The 12,330-nt window shown below is 43.7% G+C and overlaps 1 protein-coding gene across 3 annotated transcripts in view; it reads right to left on the reverse strand.

The window, feature by feature from the left end:
• Positions 1-2,935, reverse strand: part of CCDC120 (coiled-coil domain containing 120) — a 61,412-nt gene extending 58,477 nt beyond the window's left edge. For 2 of the 3 annotated variants that reach the window (XM_070741204.1, XM_070741198.1), the window contains exon 1: positions 1,988-2,935. The gene's annotated coding sequence lies outside the window, so the exon portion shown is untranslated. Of the gene's footprint in view, positions 1-1,385; positions 1,499-1,987 lie in introns of all 3 variants that reach the window. The other variant, XM_070741207.1, reaches the window with a different exon arrangement.
• Positions 2,936-12,330: the final 9,395 nt, after the last annotated feature.

The following is a 12,330-nucleotide window of genomic DNA, read 5'->3' on the forward strand; positions in this document are numbered from 1 at the left end:
TACACCTGTAACAACCGAAAGAGCTCCCTCCTTAAGATAATTTTGAAATAAAATAATATACACAATCAATATCTTGCATAAGGCATTCAGAGTCACTACCTCCAGTGAACAAACTGCGCTGCTCATTTAAAGTTTGTTTCTAAAGAGATTCCCTCTCCCAAACAGCACCAAGACTTCCAAAAGGGTAATCACCTCTCAGGTAAGGAGAGTGTGAACATTTACTGGTGGGATTTCCTTCCCCACTTGTTGTTTCAAAGTGTGACAGTGAAAAGCTATTTTATGGCATGCTTTTTCACTCAAGCTCTGGGGTTCAAGGTAGCTCAAGCCAGAGAGCTATTAGCCCAAACCAAACCACAGCTCTGTACTGGAGGAAGCAGGGAAATAGGTTACCTATATAGAATCTACTTAGAGCAGTATTTCCCAACCTTGGCAACTTGAAGATATCTGGACTTCACCTCCCAGAATTCCCCAGCCAGCATTTGCTGGCTGGGGAATTCTGGGAGTTGAAGTCCAGTTATTTTCAAGTTGCCAAGGTTGGGAAACACTGGCTAAGAAACCCTCGGAAGTCACCCCAAACATCATCTTTCTTTCTAATAAAGTCTCTGCCCCTCCCATAGATTCAAAAGCCTGGGATGGTGCTGGGGCACAATTTGAGAAGGATGGCCTGCGGAGGAAGGAAAAGTTAAATACAGGTGGAAGGTCTTAAGCATAAAACGTATCAGGAAAGACTTCATGAACTCAATCTGTATAGTCTGGAGGACAGAAGGAAAAGGGGGGACATGATTGAAACATTTAAATATAGTAAAGGGTTAAATAAGGTTCAGGAGGGAAGTGTTTTTAATAGGAAAGTGAACACAAGAACAAGGGGACACAATCTGAAGTTAGTTGGGGGAAAGATCAAAAGCAACATGAGAAAATATTATTTTACTGAAAGAGTAGTAGATCCTTGGAACAAACTTCCAGCAGACGTGGTAGATAAATCCACAGTAACTGAATTTAAACATGCCTGGGATAAACATATATCCATCCTAAGATAAAATACAGAAAATAGTATAAGGGCAGACTAGATGGACCATGAGGTCTTTTTCTGCCGTCAGACTTCTATGTTTCTATGTTTCTACAGGTACTTCTCCCAGCCGAGCTTTCTATCCTGCCCCTTCTTTCTCACCCTCTGGACATTCCTATTATTATTATTATTATTATTATTATTATTATTATTATTATTATTATTATTATTATTAATAATAATAGGAATGTCCAGAGAGTGAGAAAGAAGGGGCAGGATAGAAAGCTCGGCTGGGAGAAGTACCTGTATTTAACTTTTCCTTCCTCCGCAGGCCATCCTTCTCAAATAATAATAATAATAATAATAATATTATTATTACTTGTATGCCGCCCCTCTTCGGGGACTCTTATGCACTGAAATACGCCTTTCTGGGCCACCACTCTTGCTGTGGATCTCAGAGGTGGACAGCAAATTCCTGCCTTTCTTTGCCATCTGTAAAATGGGAACATGGGGCCAAAAAAAAAAAAGAGGTACAGTACTTTACAGAAATACACCATGCATTACCTGCTTTAAAATGAAGGCCAGGCTCTTAATCCAAGCCCTTTCCTGTTCTCCCTGACCCTAACCTGCCCCACTCGCTTCCTTCAAAGCTGGACTCAAAAGCCAGCACATTCCTATGGAGGCTAAAGGTCCCCCAGCCAAATTCTGCCCCCTTTGTGGGGTTTCAATCTCTCCCCCCCCCCCCCCCCCACTTCTCCAAAGGCCCCAAGAGCATGGGTGTATTGTAGGACCGGCCCAAGGGCTTAAAACACACCACCTCCCTCCCGGGGCTCAATGGACCATAGGCGATTTTCGCTTCCCCCACCCCACCCCCTTGCAAACTTTTAAGGTGGGAAGGCTGGAAAACTACAATAGGAGCAGACACCCTCCCGCCGCCCCAAGATTCCCCGTTTTCTTTGCCCAAATCGCAGGATTCCTTACCATTGGCTTTTTTCCCTCCAAGACGGCGACGATTTTTTTCCCTGTCCCCCTCTGGATAAACGAGTTAGGTGGGATTTTTTCCTGCCATCCAGAGCTCGGCTGGGCAGAGAGGTGTGTGCGTGCGTGCCTGTGTGTGTGTGTGTGAACAGCAGCCGGCGGTCGGCCGAGGATCTTCACTCCCAGCACCGACCCCATCTCCAATCGGGGAAGGGAGCTTTCTTCGACCTCATCTTGAGGGGCGCTGGGTGGGCTCCTCCGGCCGAGGAAAAACCCACCCTTCCTCAGGCGAACGAAAAGAGGCGGGCGACCGGGGAGGAGAGCATATAGAAGGGGGCCGGAGACTGAAGGCGGAGGGAGGGAGGGAGGGAGGAGGGGAGGAGGGTGTGTGTGGTGTGTGTGTGTTGTGGCAGCGGCGGTGCGGTTATTGTTTGTTTACCTCCCCGCGTCCTGCCCCTGACGGCCCCACATCCCCTCGCCGCGGCGCCTGTCTGTCTGTGTTATGTCTCCCGCTTTCGCGCGCGCACACACACACAGGCCGGCTGTAGCGTAGCGTGGCTGTCGGCTGCACACCTCCAGCGTATGGTGTGGTGTCGGTGTGTGTGTGAGCGCGCGCGCGTTATTCTCTCTTTCCTTCCCCCCCCCCCCCCGACGTCTGCCTTTAACCCTTCGGCGGCTGGAAGGAGATCCGCATACCGCCGTGCTGTACCGGCTGTGCTTGGCGGACGGGGCTGGCGGGGTGGGGGATTGTGAGTAGGAGAGGCGGGGGGCTTCCCTTCCTTCAAAGGAAGCGATGGCGCGAGGCGAAGAAGAGCTGGGGGTCGAGATTCAGCCGTGGGGGAATCCTCTCTCCTCCTCGGAAGACTTTAACACACGCCCTCTTTCGCACCTGAAAGAGACGCCTTCGTCTTTTTTTTATCTCCCGCGAGTTGCAGGTGGGAAGGAAAAGGGCAGGCAGGTGATTTATTTACCCAGGGCGAAGAGGAGAAAAGGGGGCAACACTGCACATGCTCAGAGGCTCTCTCTTCCTTTCAGCATTGACCACCTGGGAATTGCCGTCGTTGGTTGTTTTTTTGGGTTTTAAAGGGATACGAGCCCACCGTTATTCAATATTTGCAGACGTCTGCAAATATTTTATCCGGAAAATTTTATCTGGGGCGCTTTCGTCAAAACGCTTCCCCTCAGACTTGCCCAGCCATTTATTCACGGTAGTGCAGCCCTTGTCCCCAGCCCTAAATTTAAGCTTCCCCCACCCACACACACAACCGGAAGACATTTTTCCTCCTTAAGCCAAGGGAGTCCTGCCACAAAGAGAAGATGAGGAGAGGTCAGGGGACCGTTGGGTGTGGCCAGAATTGTACGTTGGGGAACCCGGAAAGGGTGGTCAATCTGGTTATAGGCCAGTCTTTGGCCTAAAAGGTATTGCCAACCAACTCTTTAGGACCTTTTTGGTTAGGGAGAAGCTGTAATCAGGAGGAGAGTAGAATCTAAACAACTTTGTTTCTGACAGTCAGGGAACCAGACTCCCTTCACTGTGTTATCTTATTCATCGCTTTGAGATATGAGATGAACTTTCCATCACTGGATGGACAAGCCATTGGTCCTTCCGTTCAGAGATGTATATAATATAGTTTATATTGGATTTGTATTTTATTGTATCTACTGTTGTTGTGAGCTGCTCTGAGTCCTCGGAGAGGGGCGGCATACAAATCTAATTAATAATAATAATAATAATAATAATAATAATAATAATAATAATAATAGTAAGCCAGTGAAAGTGGTCCCAGTGGTACTTGGCATGCTGGGTGCAGTGCCAAAGGATCTCAGCGGACATTTGAAAACCATCGGAATTGACAAAATCTCCATCTGTCAATTGCAAAAGGCCACTTTACTGGGATCGGCAAACATAATTCGCCGCTACATCACGCAGTCCTAGGTGCTTGGGAAGCGCCCGACCGGTGATGAAATATGAAATCCAGCATAGTGATCTCGTTTGTTGTGTTGTATTGACATAATAATAATAAAACACTATTTCCCCTACAACAACAAACCTGTGAGGTGGGTTAAAAGAGACAGACTAGCCCAAAGTTTCCCAGCTGGCGTTCACCAGAGAAGGACTCAGTCTCTTTTGCCATTACACAAAACTTGCTCTCAGTCTTGGTGATGTTTGTCCATTGTGTTAGAAGAGGACCTTGACATCTAACAGGTGGTAGGCTGTTTACCATTTATTTATTTATTTTATTGATTGATTGGATTTATATACCAACCCTCTCAGAGGACTCAGGGCGGCTTACAACATATAAACAATGTGTCCACAGGTGGCCGGTTAGGCCTATATGGGCACAAAATGTTCTGCCACATGTGGGCAGACGTGTACGGGCACCATTGTCGCAGCATTTGCACCTCTGGCTTTGCAGAGTGCTCGCTTCTCTTCTGCTATGAATGTTCTGTCCTCAGATATCTGGCAGCCTTTGTGCATCAGCATGCGCAATGTTGATCGATCTTGTGCCAGGGCTTCCCAGGAGGTGGTGTTGATATCCAGGGACTTGAAGGAGGCTTTCAACATGTCTTTGCATTGCTTCCTTGGTCCCCCGTGCATGAATGAAGCAGGTCATGATGGCTTATTTAGCACATCATAGCTTAAAATCCTGGTTTTTGTTCCACACGAGAGCCGCATCTGAAATTTCTCTTTCTGCAGAAGATGGTTATAATTTGTAGTTCTGCAAGTCTAGGAATCCAGTCATTCTCCAGGAATGTTACACAGAAGTCAAGCCATCGTTTTCATTTGTTTTGGAACAATATTTTAAGTGAGTCCAGTATTTATGGTTTGTTAATCTGGATTTCAGGTTTCATGTATGGTGTGAGTTCAATCCCGCATGTCTGAACTGACTCTCCTCGGGTTTTAAAGTAGTTGAACAAATTCTAGCTGTGGTCATGTAGATGGGCTATTTGCAGGAGCCACAAATAAGCAACCATTGCAGTTTAGTTCAACTAAGAGTAGAATGGGGAACATAAAAGCACTTTCCCAATATCTGAGGATCTATTTCTGGGGACAAGGCATGGATTTAGTCTCCATAACACCTAAAAGTAGTAGTGTAGTTAGCTCTGGCCCAGCTCCTGCCCCAAGGACTGTGAATGTGGGGGAGACATCCACATGCTGCAAGCCTGTTTTGCTGCCCCCCTGGTGGAATCTGCTGATGAAGGCTCCTCTGACCAAGAAGACATGAGTGACAGGGAGGGGGAGAGTGTGGCAGACAGCTCAAAAGGAGATCAATTATCTAGCTCCTCCTTGGATTCAGAACAAGAGTTAATGATACAGCCACGCATGCGGAGAGCGATGCATAGGCAACAACAACTGAGAGATTATTATCAAAGAAAATGAGGCCACCTGTGGTTGGGTGGGGCTGTGGCAATTAGTGAGGCTGCTATAAATAGCAGCCTGTGGGTTTGGCCATTGTGGAGGATTATCTAATCCTTGTGTTGTGTGACTGCTTTGCTGACTTTGACCTTTTGTGTGCTGATTTTTCCCCCGCTTTGAAACTAAACCAGGGCAAAGTGTGTTTCACTTTGTGAAAGAAGAAGGACTGTGAATTGCCTCACAGCTGCAAGCTAAGTATCACAGAACTGATAAGGGACTTGTACAAATTACCAGTTTGTTTGGAGACAAGTGCTCTTTGCTATCCCAAAAGAGGGCTTGGTTTAAGTGAATTTTCATTATAAAGAACATTGTTTTGAATTTTCAAACATGTGTGTGTTTGAAATTTGTACCTGTGAATTTTTGGGAGGATTCTACCAGAGAGCCCGACAGAACAAGTAGAAAAGTAGGGAAATGTGTAGAAGCTCTAGGAGGGAAATTTTCAAAATGAGGAATTTTCTGGCTGAGAATTATGGTGCCAAGCAAGGGAACCCCCTCTCTACTGGAGGTTTTCAAGCAAAGATTGGATAGCCATTGGAGATGACAAATAGGCACGGCTGGATTAGCAGATCTCCCCTCCAACCGTGTAATTTTATTCTCTTGTGAAAATGAAATAATTGACATATATGGATACATCAAGAGCAAATTGCATTCAAAGAGAGGAAAAATGGAACGGTATGTATGTATGCCTATATGAATCAGTGCACAGACTCCTAAAACCGCGTGGCACAAATATGTTTTAATAAAAAACATACGCATGCGATATATAGCTCCAGTAACTAGCTGAAATGTTTTATCTTATAATCTGACAAATGACTGACATATCAGACATAATGCCCCCAAGGTATCACTGATTACATAATGTCCCCAGGGCATCATTAGAAGTGGCATAAATGTGCTCTGTAAGATTTTTCCAAGAAGGTATCTTCTCTGTTGCCTGTAAAAGATGTGAGTTGTAACTCAGCATGTCCGGAGGGTCTGTAGTTGAATGGATGTACTGTATAAAACTGCATAGGTAGCTGACTATGCTCAGTACCATCATGGACTGAGACAGTTTTAATGTGCATTCTTATGTTAACACATTAGTCTCAATACATATGTACACGAATGAATCTGAAATCCAACTAGGCACACACACATACACAAGAATAGTATAATTGTTAGGCCATTAACCTCCAATGCATAAGGAAAAGTTCCAAGGAAGAGTTCAGTAAATTATTCCTACAATCAATCAAAGTATAATCAATAAATGAATAAAAGAGACAGGAAAAAGCAAAACACACAGTTAAGTTGTAACCATAGGCCTTCCTTGATGCCCTTGAGATGTGTTGAGATACCTTCCTTGGTGCCCTTGAGATAATTCCCATCCAGTATCGTCAACTTGTGCCCAAAATGTTTGAAGGAGGGTTCCAGATTTATTTATTATTTAGGTTGGGAAAAGTTTCTTTCTCCGCAGTGAGAAATTCAATGATGATACACTGCTTGTAACGTACTTCACTTACAGACGCCATTTCAAAACACTGCTGCAGCTATGCTATCTGTCTGAAGAAATGCAAAATTTACAGAAGCATTTCTGACAATTCAAATAAAGCATATCTACAGTTTCGCATTCGTACCATTACTGTAGGCTGAGGGAAAAAATGTGGTGCATTACTTTCTGGGCGACCCTCATACATATATATCTTTATATCTTTGGGATATATGTGTATATGGTTTTTTAAAAGTTTTATTGATGAATTTTCACCACTTTCTGGGGAGAAAAATGTTCCTGAAAAACTCAGAACTACCATTTTCTCTAAATGTATAACAACTAATGCTTTTTTTGGGGGGGATAATAACTAATCTTTGGCAGGCCAGCAATCACATTGGTATCATGGTTTGTTTACTGTAACTTTTCCTCTGTTGATTTTGGTTGTACTTTCTCCCATGTAAGAAAGGATTATAATAGGATTTCCCCAGGGTATGCTGGATAACTGAACGTGTTTACAGAAGGGATCTGTTGGATAATGGACAGACTAAACATATTTTAAATAAAATAAATACGGGGCTGCAAATGAAAAAAAAATAGAATTATATTGAAGAAGCTAGTTTACGAGACCATGTTATCTCAGACTACAGCCTATCTCAAATCATTTTTGTCCATTCCAATCAGATCTGACAAGGTCAGACAGCTCCAGATCCCATCTTTTAAGCAATGTCATCTTGCAGGGAGACACGACTTCTCTGTCATTTTGCCTGCCTACAAACACACACACACCCATTCACTTCAAGATCTAAGCAGCTTCAATCCTGCCTGCCTTTATGAAGGTCTTAAAGCCATGGCTATGGGCCAGGATAATTTGGGGTTTCCATCTGATATTGGTTTTTTAAATTATTATTCCTGAATGACCTTGGCAGAATTTGTTCTAATATGTGTGTGTGTGTGTGTACTGTATACATATACATATACATACATACATACATACATACATACATACATACATACATACAGGGGTGGGCAGCAGGCAGGATGGGGTGGAACACAGTTCCACCGGCGGAAACAAAGCTGTGTGCACAGCTCCAGCTGATTGGTGGCAGTCACTTCCTGGATTATCGGTCTCGGCTCAGCTCTCCTTTTTCCCCCTGCTGCTGTGTCTACACTCCTTGCTTTTTTCCTCTTTCCTCCTTCCTGGCCTCGGACAAGCTTCCCTCTCTCCTGCCCGGCTCCCCTCCAGCCTCACGTAGCCTGAAGTGCAAGCAGAAGGCGTGGGTGGAAGCGACGCTGGCAGCATTTATGCTTCTGGCAGCACCTGTTCGTCTAGCTACCCAGGCTGAGGTGGGGGGGGGGCAACCCAGGAAGGAGAGTGCAGGAAATGCAAAGCAAATTGTCACCCCAGCGAGTGACACTGGTAAGGTTGTAAGTTGAGGACTTAACAGTTCACTTGAACGATGATGATCTTTCATGGCCGGCACGCCACTCCTACCCAATCACATGAACATTAAACCACACCCACAAAATAAGCCAGCAAACGTTCTGCAAAAGTTCAAGTTCAGCGTTCGGGTTCGGGAGAACGCCAAGAAGCACCGCCACCCGGCTGTCACCTTTGCAGAAGAGCCGTGGAGCTGTCGGGCAGTTGGAATGCTCAAACGGAGGAGTCCACGTTTCAGCCGGCCAGGAAGGACGTCTCCGTGACATCAAAACTCCGCCACTGGAATTCCCTATTGGGATTCCCCACCTCTGTTTGAGCCTCCCAACAGGCCGACAGCTCCACGGCTCTTCTGCAAAGGTGACAGCCGAGCAGCGGTGCTTCTCGGCATTCTCCCAAACCGGAGCGCCGAACCCGAACTTTTGCCAAACTTCCAAGTTCGGCGTTCGGGAGAACGCTGAGAAGCCCCACGGAAGGTGACAGCCAGGCGGCAGCGCTTCTCGGCAGCCTCCCGAACCCGAACTTTTGCCGAACTTCCGGGTTCAGCGCTCGGGAGAACGCCGAGAAGCGCCCGGCTGTTTCAAAAGCTGACAGCAGGGCGCCGACGCCCAGCGGAGCGCCGTTTTTGCGATTTTTTTTTTGCTTGCACGCATTAATCGGTTTTACATTGTTTCCTATGGGAAACATTGTTTCGTCTTACGAACTTTTCGCCTTACGAACCTCCTCCTGAAACAAATTAAGTTCGTAAGACGAGGTATCACTGTGTGTGTGTGTGTATATATATATACATATTGTTTTCGTAGATATTTTCGTCCATATTTACAGCAACACGAAGCTTAAAACTTCAGCCTGATGATGGTGAATGTGATTTCACCGAAACGTCGCATAGACACTCAAAATATTACACGGGGCAAAACCCGAACTCAGAACAATCTACATATATACATACACACACACACACACACACACACACACACACACACACACATATATATATATATGACGGTCTTGGTATATTCGGGTTTCTTCCCGTGTAGGATTTGGAAATTTCTGGCGATGTTTCGACGAGGTCTCACTCGTCATCTTCAGGCTGGTGTTTCTGTCCTTGTGCTAAGGCGAACACATTTTACAACAGCACGAAGCTTGAAACTTCAGCCTGATGATAGTGAATGTAACCCTTCCCTGGTGCAGAGCTGAAGGGATTGGATACTGTAGCCTAGAGGATAATTCTCTGCCTTACAAGGCAAAGGTTGCAGGTTCAAGTCCCAGTGGGTATGGCTAGCTGATGAGGCCAAAATAAGGCCGAAATAGATCTATCCTAGTCTCCCTTAATTTTCAAATTCAGCAAAAAAACATGTGACACATATAGATAGAATTGTCGGCTATCAATAAAATTAACTGCCTTGGAAATGGCCCTGGGTTGGGCCGAGAGGCAAATAAGGAGCTGTGATGTTCCTTCGATACACCAGGGTGATTCGACACAAAATATGTAACCCTTCCCTGGTGCAGAGCTGAAGGGATTGGATACTGTAGCCTAGAGGATAATTCTCTGCCTTACAAGGCAAAGGTTGCAGGTTCAAGTCCCAGTGGGTATGGCTAGCTGATGAGGCCAAAATAAGGCCGAAATAGATCTATCCTAGTCTCCCTTAATTTTCAAATTCAGCTTAAACATGTGACACATACAGATAGAATTGTCGGCTATCAATAAAATTAACTGCCTTGGAAATGGCCCTGGGTTGGGCCGAGAGGCAAAAAAGGAGCTGTGATGTTCCTTCAATATACCAGGGTGATTCGACACAAAATGTAACCCTTCCCTGGTACAGAGCTGAAGGGATTGGATACTGTAGCCTAGAGGATAATTCTCTGCCTTACAAGGCAAAGGTTGCAGGTTCAAGTCCCAGTGGGTATGGCTAGCTGATGAGGCCAAAATAAGGCCGAAATAGATCTATCCTAGTCTCCCTTAATTTTCAAATTCAGCTTAAACATGTGACATATATATATATATATATATATATATATATATATATATATATATATATATATATATATGTCACATGTTTAAGCTGAATTTGAAAATTAAGGGAGACTAGGATAGATCTATTTCGGCCTTATTTTGGCCTCATCAGCTAGCCAACAATATATATATATTGTTCTGAGTTCGGGTTTTGCCCCATGTTATATTTCGAGTGTCTATGCGACGTTTCGGTTAAATCACATTCACCATCGTCAGGCTGAAGTTTCAAGCTTCGTGCTGTTGTAAATATGGAATGTTTGCAACTGCCATTTCTTCCTTGTATATAGTGTTAGGGGTGGAGATTTGGTTTGAATGTAGCAAATAGATTGGGTGACTATGTTTTAGTGATCTGATTGGTTGGTGGAATCATAATTACTAGAATGATTGACATGGTGATTATTATGAAGTGTTTTTTTGTTTAAGGCTGGTTTCCAAATCTCTGGTAGGCGGGACCTATCGTCCCTTTTATTTATGCAGAGGGGGTGTTTCTGAATCTCTATAGCTTCTAAAATGATTCTTCTATATAAATTTTCTGTTTTGGAAAGTAATTTGGTTTTTTCAAAGTCAATTTCGTGCCCTGTTTTTTTAATGTGCTGGACAAGGAAGGAAGTCTTTTCTTCTTTTTTAACTGCATTCTTATGTTCTGCAATGCGTGCACTTACTCTTCGATTGGTTTGTCCCGCCTACCAGAGATTTGGAAACCAGCCTTAAACAAAAAAACACTTCATAATAATCACCATGTCAATCATTCTAGTAATTATGATTCCACCAACCAATCAGATCACTAAAACATAGTCACCCAATCTATTTGCTACATTCAAACCAAATCTCCACCCCTAACACTATATACAAGGAAGAAATGGCAGTTGCAAACCTTCCATATTTACAACAGCACGAAGCTTGAAACTTCAGTCTGATGATGGTGAATGTGATTTCACCGAAACGTCGCATAGACACTCAAAATATTACACGGGGCAAAACCCAAACTCAGAACAATCTACATACATATACCCGTGAAAATCTACGGAAACAAATATATATATATATATATATATATATATATATATATATATATATATATATATATATGTAGATTGTTCTGAGTTCGAGTTTTGCCCTGTGTAATATTTTGCATGTTTATGCGACGTTTCGGTGAAATCACATCCACCATCATCAGGCTGAAGTTTCCAAGCTTCGTGCTGTTGTAAAATGCTTGGAAACTTCAGCACGAAGCTGTTGTAAAATGCTTGGAAACTTCAGCACGAAGCTTGGAAACTTCAGCCTGATGATGGTGGATGTGATTTCACCGAAACGTCGCATAAACATGCAAAATATTACACAGGGCAAAACCCGAACTCAGAACAATCTACATACATATACCCGTGAAAATTTACGAAAACAAATATATATATATATATATATATGTGTGTGTGTGTGTTAAATGTTTTTAGCTGGAATTTTTTAAAATTAAGGGAGACTAGGATGGTCCCATTTCGGCCTTGTTCTGGCCTCATCAGCTAGTCACACCCTTTCCTTTACTGGGATTCGATCTGGTGAACTCTGCCTTGTAAAGCAGAGAACTAGCAGTTAGAGCTATCAGATCAGAACCCTTCCAGCTCTGTACCAGGGAGGGGGTATATGTTTTTTTATACCAGGGTGATTTTTTTATACCAGGGTGATCTGACATAAACACACACACACACACACACACACACACACATATATATATATATGTCAAATGTTTTTTTTAGCTGGAATTTTTTAAAATTAAGGGAGACTATGTATATGAAGGTCTTGGTATATTCGGGTTTCTTCCCGTGTAGGTTTCAGAGATTTCTGGTGACGTTTCGACGAGGTTTTGCCAGAAATCTCTGAAACCTACACGGGAAGAAACCCGAATATACCAAAAACCTTCATACCTGTACCCATGAAAATCTACAAAAACATATATACATACATACATACATACATACATACATACATACATACATACATAAAATACACATACACA

This window comes from Erythrolamprus reginae, chromosome 2 (assembly GCF_031021105.1).
Source record: "Erythrolamprus reginae isolate rEryReg1 chromosome 2, rEryReg1.hap1, whole genome shotgun sequence".
Lineage (NCBI taxonomy): Eukaryota > Metazoa > Chordata > Lepidosauria > Squamata > Dipsadidae > Erythrolamprus > Erythrolamprus reginae.